Below are 22642 nucleotides of genomic sequence, written 5' to 3' on the forward strand. Positions count from 1 at the left end.
TGATTGGACCCGGGCCGGGCTCGGGCCTCATATTTTGAAAAATTTTCAGGCCGAAGCCTGGCCCGAAGCCCATAAAAAAATTACGGGCCGAGCTCGGGTAAGGGTGTGGCCCAGCCCAGTCCAGCTCCAGCCCTATCTAAATTATAATCTTCAAAAGTTTAGCATACAATTCTGCTTTTCGAGATGATAAGTTTTGCTGCTGAATCCTGTCCAGCTCTACCCATAAAAGTTGAAGTGCTTCACATTAAATTTAATGATCCTCTTGGATTATAGAAAAAAATATCATGATAGCACAATAAATTGCAAAGTCTGAGCGTGCGTCCACATTTGGGCATTTCAAATGTCTGATATGTCTGGGCCGTTTATCATCCGAGTTAAGACCTCACTAATTGTATGTTGTCGTTGCATTAATTTCACTAATAAGAAGTTACGGTGGTTTGAAAGCAGAGTTTCCTCTAGTTTGTGACTTGTTAATCATTTTGTTTTCCTGGAAAAAAAATTCATTCAACTAGCCGTGTGATTAACTTGTTTGAAAATGCTGTCCACCGGTGCAGAAACATATAAATCCATCAGCATCGGAGCTCACAAGCTGACGAAATTATCTGGCCACGGAGATGATGCGATCCCAAACAACATCGTCCGTGTGTTTTGCAACTTTGTTTTCCGAATTTTATACATATTAAGTGTCAGGGGAGTTCAAGCCAATAAATCGATTCATCATGTGGAGCAGATTCCATTTCCTCCGAAACGAATTCGTAGTGTTTCTGAAATTGGCTTCAATAATGGATCTTATTTCGAACCCCCTTTTTTTTTAAAAAAAAAATGGAATACCAAATTGTGAGAATTAATATTGCATTAATTCAAAAGGGAGGAAAAAAAAGGTAAAACAGTAACTAAATTCTCTTATTTTTGCAGACAAGCCTTTTGTACAAGCTCTGGAAGATCATCCATTCATGGTGCAAGTTTAGAATTTTAGATTTACTGTTTGTCCATGAAATGACCCTCTTCTGCTCATGGCCATGCTTGTAGCCTTCTGTAGGAGGTACTTGACCGAGAGAATGGCGAGACATTTGGTGCAGTTATAACTGGAATCAGGTGAATAGTAATGTAGTAATATCCTTCTGATGGAACCAGTATTTACCATAACCTTTCAGCTATGACATATTTTCAGGCACCTTATCTTGCAATTTTTACCTTCTTATTCCATGCAGAGTGGCTTTTTTGTTTTTTTTATTTGCTGACAAGATGGATCATTCAAACCTTTTTAGTTTAAATACATACAAAATAATCAAAAAATAAAATATTCTTAATTGGGGTGGGTACACCTAGCATGTCGGTCTCGAGTGCTCCGCAACAAAAGCAGCTATCCAGTCGCTATCGTGTCCGCCTCCCAAAGAATATGCCTCACGGTGAGGTCTGCACAAGCTAAAAGCAGAACCGCAATATCCCACGGGAGGGGGTGGCTGATGCGGAGTGACTTAAAAACCGATGGAAAGTTTTTTTGTTTTTAGTCAAAATATGTCGAACCGGCCAACGGCTAGAAATGTTTCACTGGGGCCTTCACTAACTGGCACTATTAAATCTGATCTGAAACATTTACAGATGCGTAGATCTATCACTGCAGTACTGAATTCCTTCATAGATTAGCGATGGGCGAAAACATCTCTATATAAAAGATTCGATTCTTAGAGTATGACTGCTATAACTAATTAATGCATAAACTACAAGCCATTGTTGAGACTATATTCATGTAAAACATACATAGAAGCAAACTACTAGCCAAAAGACATCCATCACTATCTTTGAAGCGATGGAATTGATTGCACTACAGGACTTGATGGATCCCAGATCCCACTAAGTGCTCCACGGTAACTAGACGATGTTATTTGAATGAAGCCTGGATGTCTTTCTTTCTACACATCTCTCCAGAATTACTCTGTAATTTTTGCAGGTTTCAGGTCAGAGATCAGGAGAGGTTGACAATGCCAGCAATAGTGTTGTTGCTGTTCCAGGAGGTTGTGCTTTTTGGCATCTGCCCATGAACCTGCTTGATGTATTATGCGTGTCCTTTGATCACAACATTTAAGCACTATATCTAGGAGCTATCTAGTTCTTTTTACTGAAACCAGGTTGTGTACAGCCTTCTTTTTTCAGAAAAACATCCGTGAGACCAATAAACTACCACAAAACCAGCGTATTTAGTGCAAATATTTAGCAATTGGTGAGATGGTCTTAGCTTTCCAACCTGGATTACCATGCAATAAAAGCAATTTATTAGTTTCATTACCTTAAGGAACCCAAATGCGATCTCTACTAATATTAAAGGAAGTGGAAAAAAAAGAATGCAATACGGCTGTACTTAAGTCATCTTTGGTTATTCCTTGGAGACTTGAGAAGAATTCAATCCAAACAATTCTAGTGCAAAGTTACAGGAGAAATATACAGGAGCCTGCACTTTGATGTCCAATTCTTTAAATACATAGATCTGGCTTTGGCCATATACAGTGTCACTTTTCTACCGCATTTTGATATTAAGTGCATTACATGGGTGTCATCAACTTGAGGCAAGTGGCAAAAGGTGGATACTTGACATTATGTCTGTGTCAGCACAAACATACACAGTTTGTATATCTGGATGCCTTATCGATATTCTGGGATTTATATTTTTGATGAAAAGTTAGCATTCCAGGCATATCATTTTGTAAACAAGAACTTATGGAGACAAAATGACCTAATCTGAAGCCAAGCTAATATATTGGTGGATGTTTCTTCTTTTTAACAACTTGGAGAATATCATCCATAAAAGTAGGAGTAAGTTGTTTTCAGAGTTCAAATCATGTCAATTTGTCCATCTAGCTTTAACGGTCACTACTCCTGCTCCATCCTTTAGTGGCTTAAGGATAGGTATGTGAAAGATGCACAGGGATGAAGTCCTTAAATTCTTGATCTTTGACTCACTATAATTAGATATTTGTTATGGTCCTACTAAGGCTGTATGATGCATGCATATTCTCGGGTCAAAGGCTGCACAGAAGATTTCGTGAATCCCTTATGTCCAATTTCTCTAATAGAAAAGTTATTTATTCTGTGAGGAATTATTTTGTGTTGGGTGGTGGAGCCTAATCCACCCAATTAATCGGACATAATCAAGATCCAAAGAAGCTCAGAAAAGGACCCCACAGCAGAAGAGGTCTGCAGGCGAGCTTGATAGCAGGCCACGGCCCAGCTCGCAGGCGCACCAACAGCTCGGTGCGGCCTAGCACGCTGGGGCGGCCCAGGCGGATGCAGCCCAACGGGCACACACGGAGGCAGCCCAGGATGCACGTGGGGCGCTGCCCCGTTTTCCCTTCGGTTTCGCACAGTCCATCGTGGACCAGGGGCATTTCTTTAGTCGTTTGTCACGGTGTATGCATGGTCCATGCACGATTGAGCGCAATCCGATGGCTGAAATCAGCGCTGGTCGCGATCCAACGGTCTAAAACTATTATCGATTTGATCTGAGTATTTGGACATGATTAGATGCATGATCCAATGGTCAGAATTCATCCAGGGGCCTGATCAGACGGTAGAGGAGCTTTTGGAGCCCTGATTCAACTATAACTCCGATCCAAACTCGGTATAAGGCCTTTAAGAGGTCCTGTGGGCAACAGAGAACCATGTGACAGAAGTAGCAGCAGTCGAGATAGAGGCTTGGTAGCATAGTGGTGACAGATAGCAACAGAAGAGAAAGAGAGAGGGCTTGGGTCTTTTTGTGAGCAATTCTAGGGTGCTATCAAGTGCGTGAAGTATCTGTAGGAGGGGTTTCTTCTTCCTGTTGGGGCTAGTTTTGTATCCAGAAGAGAGAAAAAAGAGAGGTTCTTCTTTGTTCTCATCTTTTGTAAACTTCTTATTTTATTCTCATAGTGAAAAATATTATTTTGTGCGATCGTGGATGTAGGAGCAAGAGACTCCGAACTATGTAAATCTTGTATTTCGTGCCTTTATGTTTCATATTTTTTAGATTTTTCTTTCCTTCTCCTGCGACTTCTATAATCCACTACGCAACGCTACCTAACAACTGGTATCAAAGCACCAGGTTTGAGAGAAAGAGTGGGAGCGATGGCAGAAGATGAAGAGAAGGTTAAGATCGATGGGTTTGATGGAAAAGACTTCGAATTCTAAAAGATACAGATTGAGGACTATCTGTACCAGAAGAAGCTTCATCTATCGCTACAAGGAAAGAAGCTTATTGAGATGTCACAAGACGATTGGGAGTTGTTGGATCACCAAGCCCTGAGAGTTATCTATTTGACATTGGCTAGGAACATCACATTCAATATCCTGGAAGAAAAGACGACCACTGGTCTGATGAAGGCTCTGTCCAATATATATGAGAAGCCTTCGGCCTTCAACAAAGTATATCTTATGTGTCGTCTGTCCAATCTGAAGATGAACAAAAATGCCCCAGTTACTAATCATATCAATGATTCAATTAAATTACTAGTCAGTTAAGCTCTATTGATATTAGTTTTGAGGATGAAATTCGTGCATTAATTTTACTATCTTCTTTACTCGAGAATTGGAGTGCTATCGTGACAGTGGTGAGTAGTCTTGCAGCTCAAGCAAGCTGAAATTTGAAGAGATCTGAAATCTGATTCTCAATGAAGATATCAAAAAGAAAGAATCCAAAGAAAACTCTGGCTCTACCTTATTTACTCAAGAAAATAGAGGAAGAACTACACAACGCAACAAAGACTGTGGAAAATCCAAGTCCAATACAAGGAGCCAATCAAGACCTAAAGGTGATGGCTGTTGGCACTACAGTAAGAAAGGGCACACTGAGAAAAACTATTAGTTCAGAAAGGATAAAGGACAGAATGGGAAATCCATCAATACAGCAATAGAGGCAACTACTGATGCTCTGATCCTCAGCATGGATAGTCTGATGGAGTCATGGATCCTAGACTTCGGAGCTTCGTTTCATTCCACCTCACAAAAAGAGTGTATACTGAATTACACTACCAGAGATTTTGAAAAAAATTATCTTATTGATGATGAGTCGTTAAATATTGTGGGAAAAGGTGATGTACACATAAAGATGCCAAACCAGTCGGTACGAAAGCTTAAAAATATCAGACACGTCCAGGTTTAAGGAGAAATCTGATTTCAGTTGGATAGTTGCATGCTGAGGGGTACATTACGACTTTTATTGGTGGCCCTTGGAAGATCACCAAAAGTACTATGGTGATATCATGAGAAAGCAAGTTGGGTACCCTCTATATGATGAGTAATATCAGGGATTCAGTGGCACTGGCACTAGTAGACTTACAGTTGTGGCATTGCAGACTGGGTCATATGTGTGAGAAAGGAATGCAAGTACTATTGAAGAAGGGTAAGCTGACAGGTTTAAAGTCTGGTGATATTAGTCTCTACGAGGATTGTAGTCTTGAGAAGCAGAAAAAGATTAGTTTTTCCAAGATTGACGGAACACCAAAGGCAAAAAAGTTAAAGCTTGTACACACAGATGTATGGGGTCCCTCTTCGGTCACATCCGTTAGAGGCTCGCGACATTATGTGATATTCATTGATGATTCCATCAGAAAGGTATGAGTTTATTTTCTAAAGAATAAATCTGACATATTTGCTACTTTTAGGAATTGAAAGAGTCTGATAGAGAATGAATCTGGTGAGAAAATAAAGTACCTGAGATCAAACAATGGAGGCGAATATGACAGCATCGAATTCAAAAAATTTTGTGCAGTAAGTAGAATCAAGATAGAGAAGACCATCCCAAGCATGCCATAATAAAATGGGATAGCTAAGCATATGAACCAAATCTTGAACATGAGAGCCAGGAGCATGAGGATTCATGCTGGTTTTTCCAAGATATTCTGGACTGAGGTAGTTAGCACTGCTGCCTACCCGTTAAACAGAGATCCCTCAGTTTCTATTAATAACAAGCTACTAGAAGAAGAGTGGACAAGGAAGTCAGTAAATTTATCTCACCCAAAGGTCTTCGACTGTGTCTCTTATATGCTCATCAATGTTGAAAAAAGAGACAAGCTCGATGCAAAATCAAACAAGTATTTCTTCATTAAATATGGAACTAATGAATTTGGCTATAAGTTTTGGAGCGAGCAGGATAGAGATCATAGAGGATGATATTGCTAAGAGAGCAAAAGAAGATCCTGAACCAATGCCAAAGACACCTTAGCTAAGGAGATCTTTGAGAATCTTGAAACCACTAAAAAGGTATTAACCTTCTCTTCATTATTTGTTACTAACAGATGGCGGTGAACCCGAATGCTACGAGGAAGCTATGTAAAGTAAAGATTCAGTCCAATGGGAGCTAGCCATGAAGGATGAGATGTAGTCCTTATACAAGAATCAGACTTGGGAGCTCAGTACACTACCGATTGAAAAAAAGCTCTATACAACAAGTGGGTTTACAAGATCAAAGAAGAGCATGATGATAGCAAGAGGTACAAGGCCAGATTAGTTGTTAAAGGCTTTCAACAGAAAGAAGGTATCGACTACACTAAAATTTTTTCTGCTGTTGTTAAGCTCTCTACTACTAGAGTGATTCTAAATATAGTAGCAGCTAAAAATTTATACTTAGAACAGTTAGATATTACTACTACTTTTCTGCATGGTGAGATAGATGAAGACATATATATGAAGCAGTCTATTGGCTTTGTAGTCCATGGTAAGGAAGATCTTGTGTGTAAGTTGAGGAAAAATTTGTATGGTTTGAAACAGGTCCCTAGATTATGGTATAAAAAAATTTGATAGATTCATGACTAATAATAGTTTTGTAAGGTGTCTGGAAGATCATTGCAGTTATTACAAGACACTTGACAACAGTTTTATTATCTTACTCTTATATGTTGATGATTTGCTGATAGCCGGACCGAACATGCAAGAGATTGAAAGATGGAAAAGGAAGCTATCAAGAGAGTTTGCAATAAAGGACATGGGTGCAGCGAAACAAATACTTAGGCTGAGAATTGAAAGAGATAGAGTAGTCGGTACACTAAAGTTGATTCAAAATAGCTACATTGAAAAGATGCTAGATAGGTTCAATATGACAGATGCTAAGCCTGTGAAGACACCTTTAGCCAGTCATTTCAAGCTTTTAAAGAAATAATCACCCAAAAATGATGATGAGCTGAAGAGAATGGCACGGGTTCCTTATGCTTCAATGGTTGGCAGCTTGATGTATGCGATGGTTTGTATAAGATCCGATATTGCACATGCAGTGGGAGATATGAGCAGGTACATAGCTAAATTAGGTGAGCAATATTAGAAAGCTGTCAAATGGATCCTGAGAAACTTAAAAGATACCAATGATGTCGGCTTATGCTACAGAAGGGGTAGTCAAATATTACAGAAATTTATGGATGCAGACTTAGGTGGTGATACCGACACCAGGAGAAGCATGACTGGATATATTTTTATCATTGACGGGACAGTAGTGAGCTAGATTTCATAGTTGTAGAAGATCGTGACTCTTTCTACCATCGAAGCAGAATATGTTGCTATCACAAAAGCCAGCAAGGAGATGATTTAGTTGTAAAATTTATTGAAAGGACTGGATAGAGAGCAGAATTGTAGTATACTATTCAATCATGACAGTCAGAGTGCTATTCATCTTGCGAAGAATTCTATATTTCATGTGAGAACAAAGCACATACAGCTGAGATATCATTTCATCAAATTATTACTTGAAGATAGAAACTTGTCACTGGAAAAGATTCAAGGCTCGAAGAATTCAGTCGATATGTTGACTAAAGTAGTCACTGCAGAGAAATTGGGGCTATGTATGGCCTCAATTGAACTCCGAAGCTAGTTGAATAGAGGCATCGCATAGAATACTAACTTATATTTTAGAAGTTTGTTTTCAGATGGATGCATGTTTGGATATCTTAGTCTCTAAGTGGAAGAGTTGTTGGATGGTGGAGCCTAATCCATCCAATTAACTGGACATAATCAAGACCCAAAGAAGTCAGGAAAGGACCCCACAGCAGAAGAGACTGGCAGGTGGGCTTGGTAGTAGGTCACAGCCCAGCCTGCAAGTACACTAGCAGCTGGGCACGGCCCAGCACAACGGCGTGGCCCTGCACGCCCGTGCGGGCCAAGTAGATGTGGCCCAGCAAGCACGTGTGGAGGCGGCCCAGCATGCACGCAGGGCATGGCTCCATTTTCCCTTCGGTTTCGCATGGTTCATCGTGGACTAGGGGCATTTTTCTAGTCATTTCTCATGATCTATGCGGGTCACATGCGATTGAGCATGATCTGACGATCGAAATCAGCATCGATCGTGATCCAACGGTCTAGAACTGTTGCCAATTTGATCTGAGTATTTGGATGTGATTAAATGCACGATCCAACGGTCAGAATTTATCCAGAGGCCTAATCGGACAGTAGAGGAGCTTTTGGAGTCCTGATTCAACTATAACTCCGATCCAGACTCGACATGAGGCCTTTAAGAGATCCTGTGGACAACAAAGAATCGTGTGACAAAAGTAGCAGTAGTCATGACAGAGACTTAGTAGTGTGGTGGTGACAGACAGCAGCAGAAGAGAAAGAGAGAAAGCTTGGGTCTTCTTGTGAGCAATTCTAGAGTACTACCATGTGTGTGAAGCATCTCTAGGAGAGGTTTCTTCTTTCTGTTGGGGCTGGTTTTGTATCCAGAAGAGAGAAAAAAGAGAGATTCTTCTTTATTCTCATCTCTTATAAACTTTCTATTTTATTCTCATAGTGAAAAATATTATTCTGTGCGGCCGTAGATGTAGGAGCAAAAGACTCCGAACCAACGTAAACCTCTTGTATATATTTCATGTTATGTGTTTCATATTTTTCAGATTTTCTTTTCCTTCTCCCGTGACTTCTGTACTCCACTATGCATCTTTACCTAACATTTTGAAGAGAACCTTTTTGACATCAAGAAACTTCTCAACTTGAGAAAATACCTTCACCATTTTTTTCTGCAAAATATCATATCTGATCATTTTCTAGCTTCAGGCCAGGATGCATCTATTCTCATGTTACGTATATATTCTTGGATAAAGCATATTTATTTTAAATCCTAAAAATTTTGCTAGTTAAATATATTTGGTCCCATTTTTCCCAATGTTACATGTTAGATTTGGAATATAAAGACAGAACATATCCATTTCCTCAGAAAAGAAAAAAAAAAAAAAACAGAGAGAAGATTTCTATAGAACTGTTAGCAATAATTAATGAACCACTTGAAGATTTGAAAACTTAAGGGATTTGACTGGATCCGTATAATCAAAGAGCTAAATGTATCTTTCATTACCGGCTAAATTTTGATTTGCAAATTTGTTATACAGATGGTGGTATCGACTGGCAATGACTGGATCCATATAATCAAAGAGCTAAATGCATCTTTCCATTACTGGCTAAATTTTGATTTGCAAATTTGTTATAGAGACGGTGGATATCGACCGACAATGATTGGATCCATCTGATCAAAGAGCTAAATACATTTTTCCATTACCGGCTAAATTCTGATTTGCAAATTTGTTATAGAGATGGTAGGTATCGGCTGACAATGACTGCATCCATATGATCAAAGATCTAAATGCATCTTTCCATTACCGGCTAAATTTTGATTTGCAAATTTATTATAGAGACGGTAGGTATTGATTGACAATGACTGGATCAATATGATCAAAGAGCTAAATGCATCTCTCTATTATCGACTAAATTTTGATTTGCAAATTTGTTATAGAGACTGTAGGTATCAACTGACAATAACTAGATCCATATGATCAAAGAGCTAAATGCATCTTTCATTACTGACTAAATTTTGATTTGCAAATTTGTTATACAGACGGTAGGTATCCACTGACAATGACTGGATCTATATGATCAAAGAGCAAAATGCATCTTTCATTATCAGCTAAACTTTGATTTGCAAATTTGTTATAGAGATGGAGATATCAACTGATAATGACTGGATCCATATGATCAAAGAGCAAAATACATCTTTCATTATCAGCTAAATTTTGATTTGCAAATTTGTAATAGAGACCGTAGGCAATGCTGATCGTTCAAAAAAAAATAGCAAGTTTTTATAATCTTAACACTTAAATGGACCATCTTTGGAGAGATCAAGGACTAAAATATCAAGGCAAAAAAAAAATTACGTACATTTCTTCTAAATTCCCGTTCTTGCATGGTCAATCTGAGCATCCAAACAGCTTCTCAAACATATTTTAAAGCTTGGTCATTTGGATGCAGAAAAAAAAAAAAACTGTTAATGCAACTGAAGATTTCCTCTAATTACGAGTTTTCATAGTTTTACAAATACGAATAAGAAGGTTATAGTGAGATTAAGGCTTCAGAACATTCGCAAGTTCAAAAAAAAAAAAGGTATGTAAATAACTGTGATGAAGACCGGTATGCTAACAAACTTTCCAAAGAATCTATGAACAACACTCGGTGGAAATTAACTCAAACCTGGTATGTATGTGCACCGTCATTGCCAGGGTTCCTGAAGAAGCTAGCTGGACTGGGACAATGCAATGGATCTCAATATGATGGCTGTCCGCTAGATGCCCACATGATTGATTGGTTTAGCAAGAGAACAGCAAGCAAAAATTGCGATGTCATTTCATGCTTAGGGACCACGATCTGAATGGTGTAATACTGTTATTTTTAATTTTTACATGCTATTATTGTACTGGTGGTAGCTGCTGTAATGTTACAAAGAAAATGGTACTAAACATAAGAGCACTAGAAAACTTAACCTAGAAAAAGGTTGAACATTAGATGATAACCTCTACAGTGAATGTAGTTAATTATATAGAGGTAAGAATTGAAAAAGTGTAAGATGTGAAGATGGAGGGGGGATTTTTGAACTTGATGTGAACTATTTTGGTCACTACGGATAAGGTTGGATAGGATCCATAAGTAGGATCCACCATATCAAAAAACTAATTCGTAAGTCAAACTTCTAGAGGTCGTAACTTAGTCATATGACTTTCAATTTCGATGATTTTTTTTTTGAAATTGGACATTTTTTAAGATCTACAACATAATGTAGCAGTGCCTCTAGCGATCAAGATGAAATTCTTTCTTCTAGACTTTGAAATGAGCCGATCAATCCAAAAATTCTTCTTTTGGATAAGACTTTGACTAAGCGCAGCTTCCAATCCTATAAGAATTTGGTGAAGTGACAAAAGATAGATTTGATATAGAAGTCGAGATCTAACTCCTAAAGAGTTTTAGCTTTTCTAGATTATTTCTAATATACACATCTATTTTAAATAAAAGAGTCCCTTTAGAACTAAAAGAGGAATCCGACTCAATTTATGTAAGGATAGACTCATTATTATTAATAAAGGATCTATACCTCATTTTTAATCAATGGAAAAAAAAATAAAAGATCGAAAAAGAAAAGGGATTTGAGCCCTACTTTCGAAACTTCTCTTTTTTTTTCTATCTTTTTCTTTGAGAAATCTGAGTTGAACGGGTTGAAAGGAATCTTCCTTCTCTCTGATTAGATTAGAGAGAGTCCCCCAATACCTTGAAGGAGTCCATTGCCCAGAAAGGGGAGAGGTACGGAAATAAATATTTCTAGCGCTAACACATCTCTTAGTACAAAAATCTTTATTTTTCCTATACTTTAATGCACTTATTTCTGCAAACCTGCAAAACATCTTGGAGCTAGACATATGATGTGATTAGAATTAGTGGTGACAAGTACAATTTTGTAATGAACTATGACAGGAAGACATAGAAATCGGAGAAGGAAAACTATGGGGATTGGTTTCTGTCCTTGTTCTTCTTTCCTCCTGATCTTTTATGTGGTTAAGTTCTTCACTTGATATCCAACTTCATATCCAAGAATCAAAACTCATTGGAAAATACTTCATCAACTTTGTTCATTTGAATGCCAGAGACAATATCCATTAAAAGGATTTCATGCTCTTATGTGCATTCAGATGATGGATATTGGAGAATAAGGATAGGATTTTCTTTAACAAAAAGGCTGGGACTGGTGTGGATATTGATTGACTCGAGCTCTTGTGCTCCATTTTTTATCTAATTTTTTGAGGTTGAAGTTTGAGAATAACTCACCTGCAGAGCCTGCGATTGAAGATGGAAGAACTCATGGTCTGGAGAGCTAATAATGCATCGGTGAATTCAACTTTGCCCATGCTGCTGTGTAAATTAGATGAGCTGAGCTTGGTGGAGAAGAAGGGCACATGAAGAACTAGCCAACTCTTCTCTTGTATAAGAGTATGTGATAGATAATAATGCACGTGCCCTGCTTCTCCACCTTGCACAGCCCATCTCTCCAACGTCTAACCCATGGAGAAGCTCCACCTGCACCTAGAGATAACCATCCATTCTTTCATATGTGTAGGTGGATGAGACAGTAATTTTATTCCATCTCTCTCCCTCTCTATCATTTTTCTAGCCTGTGGTTTTGATAAAGAATGGCCCATAGAGAATGGGGAGAGGTGGCATGGAAGACACCAACCTCTTTAGCAATGTAGGGTCCTTGCAAACAATGTAGTGCCAAGGACATTGGTGACAACTGAGGGGCTATTTGGCCACTTGAATCAAAAACAAGGGCTATTAATGAGTACAGTCATTAAGGGGTGGACCTAGGAGGAGTTGGTTTGAAGACGGCAACCACACTAGTGTGGTAGGTCCAAGCCAGCAAAGATGTAGTGTGATAACTTAGAGAGGATGATTATGATCATGCTATCCTACTGAGACTCTAAAAGCAATGTTTTTATTCTTCTCTGAGAATTACAGTGGGAATACTACCATCCCAAGTCGAAAGTCTATAGGCCTATTCTCTGATGAGAGGAGTGCCAACTGGCTCCACAGTTGTAATAGTAGAAGAACAGTCTGATAAAGTGCTTGCAGCTAATACATTTGCTAGGGCTGTTCCTTCTGCTGAAAATTTCTAATTCAGATATGCTTTCACATGGGTTTCCCTTGTTTACAACTTACAGTTGTTTTTTAACATTTGAAGAGAAGATAATATGGGGCTCGCTTGTGGCCATGGTTGGCATGGATCCACAGCCAATAAACAAAACTTGTTCTCATTCGAAAGGGAGGTATATGAAAGTTCAGTCACTAATTGTCAATTGGAGCCACGGGCATTCTCTCCTGTTTTTAGTGATCCGCAGTTCCCAACTATGGGTGCAAGCCGACTTAGTGCTTGATTGTTTTCTCACACAGTGACTAAAGCAAGCAATGTGTCCCACGTTGAATGAATAGAGGGCATGGAAAATTTTGGACCACTGCTAACAATGACCTGCACTATAAGTGGTCCTAAGTATGAATTCGCCGAAATTTCGGATCTGCAAAGCGGAGACCCACCGCCGGACACGTGGGATGACTTGAGAAATAGAACGATAGTTATTGCCGAACTAGTGATCCACATAAGACCTAGGATTCTTTGTGGCGTGCGGTTTGCACCATAGAGTGTTGTACGGTGGTCGATGGCTACCATCAGGAGATGGACGGCTGTCAAACTAGACGTGCCATATATGACACGTAAGGCCGTCTTGTTTGACGGTCGTCCATCTTCTGATAGCAGCCATCGAGTGCTGTGCAGCACTCTACAGTATAAATCATTCCTAGCAGTGGATCCGTACTCTCCACCTACTGCAATAAATCCGAACCACTTCTAAATTAGGCGGTCCTAAATTCCCTTCAATCACTTTTGAGTATCCATTCTATGAAGAGTGTAGAGTACTCCATCTTTCTCTTAATTATGATGATAAGAATTATCAGAATCAGGTTACAAAGCACGTTAGATATGACATTAGGTCTTCACTTTTCAGTTAAGCATTGAATTTTGAGTGCTGAAATTGATGTCCTGCATTGCAGTTTCCATATGTTTGGTGTTAGTTGACCAGGCACACCTGCCTGAAGAACGTGATTGAGCTCTTATCCCTTTTTGGGACCCTGCAGCTGGGAAAAGGTTAGTTCTGCATCTTTGAAGCCGCCACCAGTCCTCCTTCACCACTGCACCATGATGCATTCCTTCGTCATTATCATTGTAAGGATTAAGTGGTTAGGTGTCATTGCGTCGATGGATAGAAAACTTGGTAAGAAGTATAGCAATCTCTCTCTTTTGAAAGAAATAGTTCTCGAAGAATTTATAACTAAGCTAGGATGTTTGGAGCCCTTTTTCTATCTCCCCTTCTGGCATCCAATAGCTAATATGCTCCTGATGCACTATAGCTTTTCTTTGTTTGAGAACCAAAGCCCCAGGTCCCCACTTACATCTTCATATCAAACTTACCCACAGTAGTGCAGCAACTCCTTGAGAATAGTTGCTCTTATCCAATCACCAGTTTAGTGTTCAGTGTACTGGTCACATGGATGAACTCCATTTGTTCAGAAGATGACTTGTAGAAGCTGCCCTGCAACCAAAGAGGTGAGAAATCTTTTATTTGGGCCTGAGTACATTTCCAAGTAGTAAGTCCTCATCATTGCAAGAAGATTCTCATAATGCTGCATCTTTGAAAATAGTTGGTGGACAAGTAGACTACAAGCTTAAATAAGTGCAAGGCATATGTGTGTGAATTTAACCATCTCATGAATGCTGGTAGATGGTGGTGGCAGCCCATGATATTTGGGACAATGCAGGTGGTCTATTTGATTCAGCCTCAATTGTGACTTGCATCAAGCTACGGAGGCCTCACAATAGATTCCAAACCCTGAGAAATTGTCTCCATTTCAAAGCAGTGCTATGGACTCGACATAATGGTGGTTAAATAAGTAGAAGCGGCAGTTGGTGATGGAGTTAGTGGTGAGCAAAGTAGTTATTTTGGTGACATCCATTAGGAGCAAGTAATCATTGAACAAGAGAAAGGGAGGCAGGCAGGCAGCAAAACATGGTGCTGAGATCTTTTGCTTAATGGGTTTGTCACATATTCCAATATCAGTGAACCAGGGGCTAGAAGATTGGATTTTATGTGAAAACAAGAGGCTCTTGATGAAGAATCTACTATCTATCAGCATCTTTCCCATCTGCATGTCTCCATCCTTTGTCTCTTTTTCTCTAGCAAATCAAGTGCACTAGATTTTTCTCGGAGAGGTGTAGTATATTGGAGAATCCAAGGACAAGCTTGTCAGAGGTTGCAACTTGTTGATTTAAAGGAGGTTACGCAAGTGTGTAATTTCCTGGAAGCAGAGAGAGAAGGTAAGAGCAGCAAAATCCTAAGTACAGTCTTGTAACTTTCTTTTCAAAAGAAATCATAGCTTAGCTTCTAATTTTGGAGGTCTTAAGCACTGATTCGTGCTCTTGTGTAACATACTGGATCATCCAGAGTTCCAAAATATAATTGTTATAGCTAAGTAATCGAGGTTTCTTTTGCATGTCAATAAGGCTTTAATGGTTGTGACTTACTCTCCCCACTGCTTGCAACCAAAAGCAAACTGAGATAAATCCAACTAAACAGTCCATTTGTTTTGTAAAAAATTTTGATATGTCAAGGAAGAGAGGTCAGGACAAATAAAGTCCAATTTAGCTACACTGGCTGGTAGAAAATGACCTTAATTGCTGGAAAAATGTGGAAGCATTAAAGAGGTTTGATGGAAAATAGAAATATGAGAAACCTGTGAGCAGCCAGAGAAAAACCATTGAAAACTAGCTAGTAGTGGTTTCTCTATCTTTCTGCTATATATATATATATATATATTTATTTTTATTTTTTTTGATGTAAAGGGAGGAGGACCACTCAGGATATATATTAATATATATATATAAAGAAATTGTATAGGGGCGTGGTTTACAGAGTTTGCCTATAAACCCAATAATTGCCTGTAGTCGAGTTGGCTTAGGCACGAAAGTTCATTTGAGTTTATATAAATTTTAGAGTATTGTTAGTAAGATACACACCATGAATATTTTTTAGCAGTGGACACGGCAGCTCCTTTCAGCATTGGACAGTTATGAACATCTTTCGCTGGACAGGGCAACAGAGAGTCTATAAAGCATCTATTATCAGCATCTGACTAAGTCTGTAAAGAGTCTGTAGGGACATCCAAAATAGAATATGAGAAGTACTGGAGATTCTGGTAGAGAGTCTGAAATTTTAAATTTTCCTTGCTTTCTTCTATCATTCACCGACGTATCATTGTAGCAATCCCTTTGGTTGTGCAACTCTTCAGTGAGTTATTTACTTATATGTTTAGCCAATTGTGCTACTCTGTCTTGATTATTTGGTTTATTATCTTACCGCTGTATCGATGATGTTTCTAATTTCCTCCCTACCTTTTGACATCTCGTATGATATCCAAGTTCGCAGTAAGGTGCTAATGTCTTCCACCAGTTTAATAGGTGCTTTAGCTTCTTTTTAAAAACTCTTCTATTTCATTCATTCCACAGACACCACATCACTGCAGATGTAAAACAATACCATGCCGTTCATCCTTCCACACTTTGTATTTTCTATCTTCGATATGTCCATAGTTCTTCCGTGATGTTCATTATCAATGGAGAAACAACAACATTGCTAAATTGTCTCCAAACCATCCCAGCGAAGATACATTCGAAGAAAATGTGCATTACTGTTTCCTCCATACATTCACACAAAATACACTCTGCTGGAGCTAGCTATTTTCTTTTGTTTAGGTTATCTACCATTAGTATTTTGCTCTGATATGCTAACCAATTAAAAATTTTAATTTTTAGTGATAGTGGTAACCTCCAATTTGTCTTTGTAAAATGAGAATTGATTCTCCCATTCGAGAAAAATAGGTATGCCTGTTTAACAGTGAAGGTTCTGTCTAATGACCACTACCAGTCTACTTCATCATCTTTCCTATGTAGTTGTATTTCCAGCAAAGATTGCAGGTTTCTACTTATTCTTATAATACTTTTCAAATTTCTATAGGGTTCATTGATCGCTTCTGCCATGGATACATCTATTTTATTGCCCAGTACAAATTTCAAAGGGAGGTTTAAATATAGTAGGCTTAGTTCATGTCAACAATCATTCCAAAAGCTAACCTGATTTTCATTACCAATTCGGAATCTGAAAGAACCATCTTTGTATTTTCATTACATCTCTCTAGGGTGGAGAAGCTTGACTAGCTACCTTTTTAGTATTAGGTGGATTTGTTTTATAACATAGCTCTTGTATTATTTTCCTCTATAGCCTATGTCCACCTGAAAAGTATCTCCATGACCATGTTAACATTAAGTACTTGTTCATCATGTCCAGATTTATTATTCTTAATCCTCCATGTTTTCTTGGTCTGCATACCTTTTTTTATTTAACTAAACTATGACCTACACTGTATTTGTTGTGGCCTCTCCACAAAAATCTTCTTCTTATTAAATCTATTCTTTTAATGACTTGAGTTGGTAGTATTCTTGATCACATCCAATAAGTTGGCATCCATCCTAGAACTGCATTGACTAAAATTAGACGCTCTCCTATGCTCAATAGTTTGCCTTTCCACAAGCTTAATTTTTTGTCGATCCTTTCAATTAAGAAATTCCAATCTGATCCTTGTGTCTTTTTATAGTATAGGGGAAGGTTGAGGTATCTTGTTGAAAAGCTTGCTTGTTAGCATCCCATAACTTCGACAAACTTCTTCCCTTCCTCCTTATGAAGTCTGATTCCCACCATTGAGGTTTTATCATAGCTGGTTCTGAATCCTGTTATTATTTCGAAACAATAAAAAAGAAATTTGAGGTTCTTGACATATTTCCATTTTGCTTTGCAGAATATCAGTGTATCACCTGCGTACTATAAGCATTGTATCCTACTTACTATTTTCTCTTCTCCAATATCTTTGATTATGTTATTTTCTCCTACCTTTTTCATAATCCTCATAAAAATGTCCATTGATAGGACGAACAATAGTGGTGACAAAGGATCTCCTTGTTTTAGCCCTTTGTTTGTTCTAACCAGTTTGACATCTCTCCATTAATATTTATTGCCAACTTACTATTTTCAAGTATTTGTTTTATCCAGTGACATCTCTCCATCTTTCTGCTATATTCAAATCACAGTAGTTTGTCGAACCAAAATCTCCTAAAAATCATCCAGCATAATCACTGTGTTAATCTTGAAAACTCAAAAAAAAAATCTTGAAAACTCAAATGATTTAGGCCTATGGTATATGTGGAGCACTGGAATGGGAGAAATTCTTAACATATAGTATGATCAGTCCCTAGAATCATAGTCTTTCTTATTAAGCTTAGTGCAGGAGGGGTCCAAAGATCACATCCAGGAGAGGCATCCGGCCAAATTCTCATAGCAGGCATAGCAACCCTCCCCCAACCTCTCTCTCTCTCTCTCTCTCTCTCTCTCTCTCTCTCATGCAAGTATTCAAGGCTTTAGATTCTTTTTCACCTTTGGCGGCCCAAAGAAATTCCCATGGTAATTTTATCTTAAATTTCCAGGTGTTCTTTGACATATTTCCCCACTTTTGAAGAATCAAATAGATAAGGGTGCATTTGGTTAGTCATTAAAAAAATATTTTTTTTATTTTTTGATTTTTAAAAAATAAAAATCAAAAAGCAATATTTGGTAACATCATGAAAAGTAAAAAGCAAAAATCAAAAAATCAAAATAATTGCTTTATATGTAAAGTAAAAATTTTTTGCTTTCTAAAACTTGCTTTTCTGCTTTTTTTGCTTCCGTACATCTAAAACACCAAATCAAAAAATAAAGAGCCCGAATCCTTCTCTCTCATTGAGCTTTTCACCTCCCCACCCCCTTCTTCCTCCCTTTCTGAATCTTTCTCCCTCGTCGAGCACTTCATCTGCTATCTCTAAACATTGCTTTTTGCTTTATAGCAACGTAGTTATCAAACATATTTTTTATTTTTTTGCTTTTACTCAATAGTAAAAATAAAAAAAATAAAAAAAAATTAAAAAATTAAAAATCAAAAATTAAAAAATGTAACCAAATGCACCCTAAGTGTTTCAGATTCCTTTATCGAATTACTATAAAAAGCTGAAATTATAGTGGATTTGGATTGAACAGAAGGATTACATAAACTGATTGACTTTGCTCTTTGATGCAAATAAACATAACTACTGAAAAGAGAGAGTGATAATATAAAACCCAAACATTCTTTCTGACATCGCATAATTGACGTAGAAAGCTGAAATCATTGTAGACTTGTTTGAAATGTTAAAATATCAAGGTGAAACCAATTGCCAAACCATGGAGTACAGTTTAAATAGCTGAAACTTGTGAACAAAAGGAAGTTAATATGAACTTATAAAAATAATGAGACACTAAATCAACAAAATAGTGATAAACCTTCTAACTCAAAAAAGCACGAGAGTTGAATTCTCAGCAAACTCAATGCACATTATTTAATCAATTATTAGGGAGCACTTAATGGAAGGTTGTGATTCCATCAATCATCATTACTTATAGAAGATATCACTGTAGGGATTTTTTGAAGATTATATGCAGAAGATTAAAATACAAAATCATAGATGCGTACTTGTATTCGCCATTGATTCTCAAAGCCTAATCAATCACGGATGCTCACACGAACACCGAAGACCAAATCCTTCTTTCTAGCTTTTTTTTAACAGGCGGCTATTAAATGGGGCAAGTCTGAGAACTAGTCTCATGGTATTTATAGAAAGTAAAGAGGAAACCTAGCCAAATCTAAAACAAACTCTAACAAGCTCTCCTATCACGAGCTTAAGCTAGATTCTGACCCATACTATGCCATCCCAACCACACCATTCAATATAAGGCCCGCATAGCCCAAAACACAAGGATCACTAACAACAATGAGCTTACATGCATGTCCATCAATCCGGATCGTATAATTACTTTATTTTTAATAAAATAAAATAAATAATTAATGACAGCCTATAATCAAAAAAATTCTCACATTCTCCTATTTTGGCAACACTAATTATGATTTTAAAAATTTTAAAAATATTTTATTTTGATAATGACTCTCGGGCTGAATAATAGAAAAGATAATACGTGGCTATGATTTTTGAAAAACATATAATCTATGGATAGTATCTTGGAACTGACTCTGTACAGTAGCATCAAATAGTTCTTTAGCATTATTGATCTTTGATAGACCACTCAGTAGATGCTCAGAAACAAACCTCTTAATGACAATCAAACAAGTCTATTAGACTTTTCCCATTTGGCAAAATAATCTTTTTATTTAGGTATACTCTGATCATTGAGATCATCAGGTTTATTCTCACGCAATGCCAGGTCAATGTCTGCAATCCCTATAGCAAATTTCATGTCTTGCTTCCACCTTTTATTATTTGACCCAGTCAAGACCTTAAGGCAATATTAGTATTGTTAACACCAAATGAGACTATACAATCAAATAACAGGAATGCAAAACATTAATCAATTGGGCATACACATGAACAACATAAGTTATAAACAAGAGTCCAAACACAATATCACATCTATTAGACTTTTCCCATTTGGCAAAATAATCTTTTTATTTAGGTATACTCTGATCATTGAGATCATCAGGTTTATTCTCACGCAATGCCAGGTCAATGTCTGCAATTCCTATAGCAAATTTCATGTCTTGCTTCCACCTTTTATTATTTGACCCAGTCAAGATCTTAAGGCAATATTAGTATTGTTAACACCAAATGAGACTATACAATCAAATAACAGGAATGCAAAACATTAATCAATTGGGCATACACATGAACAACATAAGTTATAAACAAGAGTCCAAACACAATATCACAAATTTCTTTTTGGAAATAATTTGTAATACACATAAGTGCTCTTCATATGAAGCCACAAGAAGAAATACCTTAGGATTCGGAAGCCTATCCCCTTTGTGTAGACAGACTCCGAAAACTAGAGCACTCCACGACACAATGCTCCATATAATTTTCAATTAAAACACATAATAACCCTCTTTAGGCAGGCGATTGTATACCATAACTAGAAAATACCCCTCTTATGATAAAAAATCCCATGAACTGAGATAAATAAATCATTTTGGTGATAAATATTCATGCCAACCCATAAAATTATCCATACAGAAAAATAAATGCCTAAACAACTACAATTTGACATACATTAACCACATATATGTCCATAAATGATCAAGTCTAAAATGGGATACTTAATAACATATACCCCACTGATCATATTACAACATAATATCGCATTCCAAAGTCACAGTAATAAATTTGTACAGCTCAAATAAATAATTTAGGTTTTAACTTATTTAATCTCCTAAAAAAAAATTGAAAGTATATAAAATATACATGCGACCAGAGAAAGTACATGCTACCAAAGGGTCTATCACATGCCACAATAATTTTTCAAACTATTTTACCTCAGAAAATATTTCAAAAAATAACATATTACATCAAATAATTAAAAAAATATCAATAAATTAATTTTTGAGGACTATCATCAAAAATTAACCTTTTCAAGGATTAAACTGAAGTTTTGAAGCACTATTTTAAAATTAAAAGCTTCAGCAGGGACTAAATAGTAATGCAGAAAATTTTATACAATAAATTTCACAACAAAGACTAAACTTTAATTTTATTGGGATTGAAATCAAATTTTGTATTTTGCAGGGACTAAAATCCAAAAGATGCCATAAAACAAAATCAAGCAAATCGGATTCGGATTTCGATTGAAATCCGAAACCCGTTAAGGATCCCTTCTTCCTCACGATGGGCAACGAAAAGAGAGGGGGCCAAAACCAACGCTCTCCTCTACAAAATCCAGCCGGCGGTGGTCAGAAACTAGCCGATCAAAGGGACGTCATCGTCTCCTTGACATTCGCCAGCCGTCAGTAGCTGCCGGCAATCAAGTAGAAACCATCGGTCCATTCAAATTTGACGGTCTCCACTATATTTTATTTGTTGTTTTTTTTTGCTTGAACAACCTAGCGGCCGACGAGCCGCATCTGACGGTGCCGCCGGTCCTATTCACAGTGCTCCCTAGTCGAACAGCCGCCTGTGGTGGCAGCAAAGGAGGAGGAGAAGGGCACGATGGTGGGAACTGCCGGCCCTCCCTTCTTGATTTTTTTTTTTTTGATGATGGGAGAAAAAGAAAACATCGGACTCGTTGGGGATTAAACACCACCGGTCGCCACCGGTGGCGCCGTGCTAGATGATCATGCATGGGAAGAGGAGGCGGCTGGCCGTTCAAAAGGAAAGGGAGCACGACGGGGAAGAACCGGTCCTCTTTCTCCTTCCTTTTTCTTTCTTTTTTTTTTTTTGATTCTAATCTCCTACAAAATTTTTTTCTTTGATACTAGTTATATGGATTTTTTTAAAAATCATATATAAAATATTAGAGCACAAATTATAGATGTGTACTTATATTCACCGTTGATTCTTAAAGCCCGATCAATCATGGATGCTCACATGAACATCGAAGGCTAAATCCTTCTAGCTTTCTTTCAACAGACAGCTATTTGATGGGGCAAGCTTGAGAACTAGTCTCATGGTATTTATAGAAAGTGGAAAAAAGACCTAGCCAAATCTGAAACAAACTCTAACAAGCTCTTTCATCACGAGCTTAAGTTAGGTTCTGACCTACACTGTATCGCCCTAACTACACCATCCAATGTAATGCCTGTATAGTCCAAAACACAAGGATCACAATAACAATGGGCTTACATACATGTCCATCAATCTGGATCATATAAT

General features: G+C 37.6%; 1 long non-coding RNA gene across 1 annotated transcript; it reads right to left on the reverse strand.

Moving 5' to 3' along the window:
• Positions 1 to 1619: 1619 nt before the first annotated feature.
• Positions 1620 to 12494, reverse strand: LOC140853811 (uncharacterized). Its single transcript, XR_012136915.1, has 2 exons — positions 12091 to 12494; positions 1620 to 2245 (listed from the first exon to the last, which is right to left on the reverse strand). It is a non-coding gene; the product is annotated as an uncharacterized lncRNA (long non-coding RNA).
• Between the last annotated feature and the right edge of the window lie 10148 nt (positions 12495 to 22642).

The sequence above is a fragment of the Elaeis guineensis genome, chromosome 14, assembly GCF_000442705.2.
Source record: "Elaeis guineensis isolate ETL-2024a chromosome 14, EG11, whole genome shotgun sequence".
NCBI lineage: Eukaryota > Viridiplantae > Streptophyta > Magnoliopsida > Arecales > Arecaceae > Elaeis > Elaeis guineensis.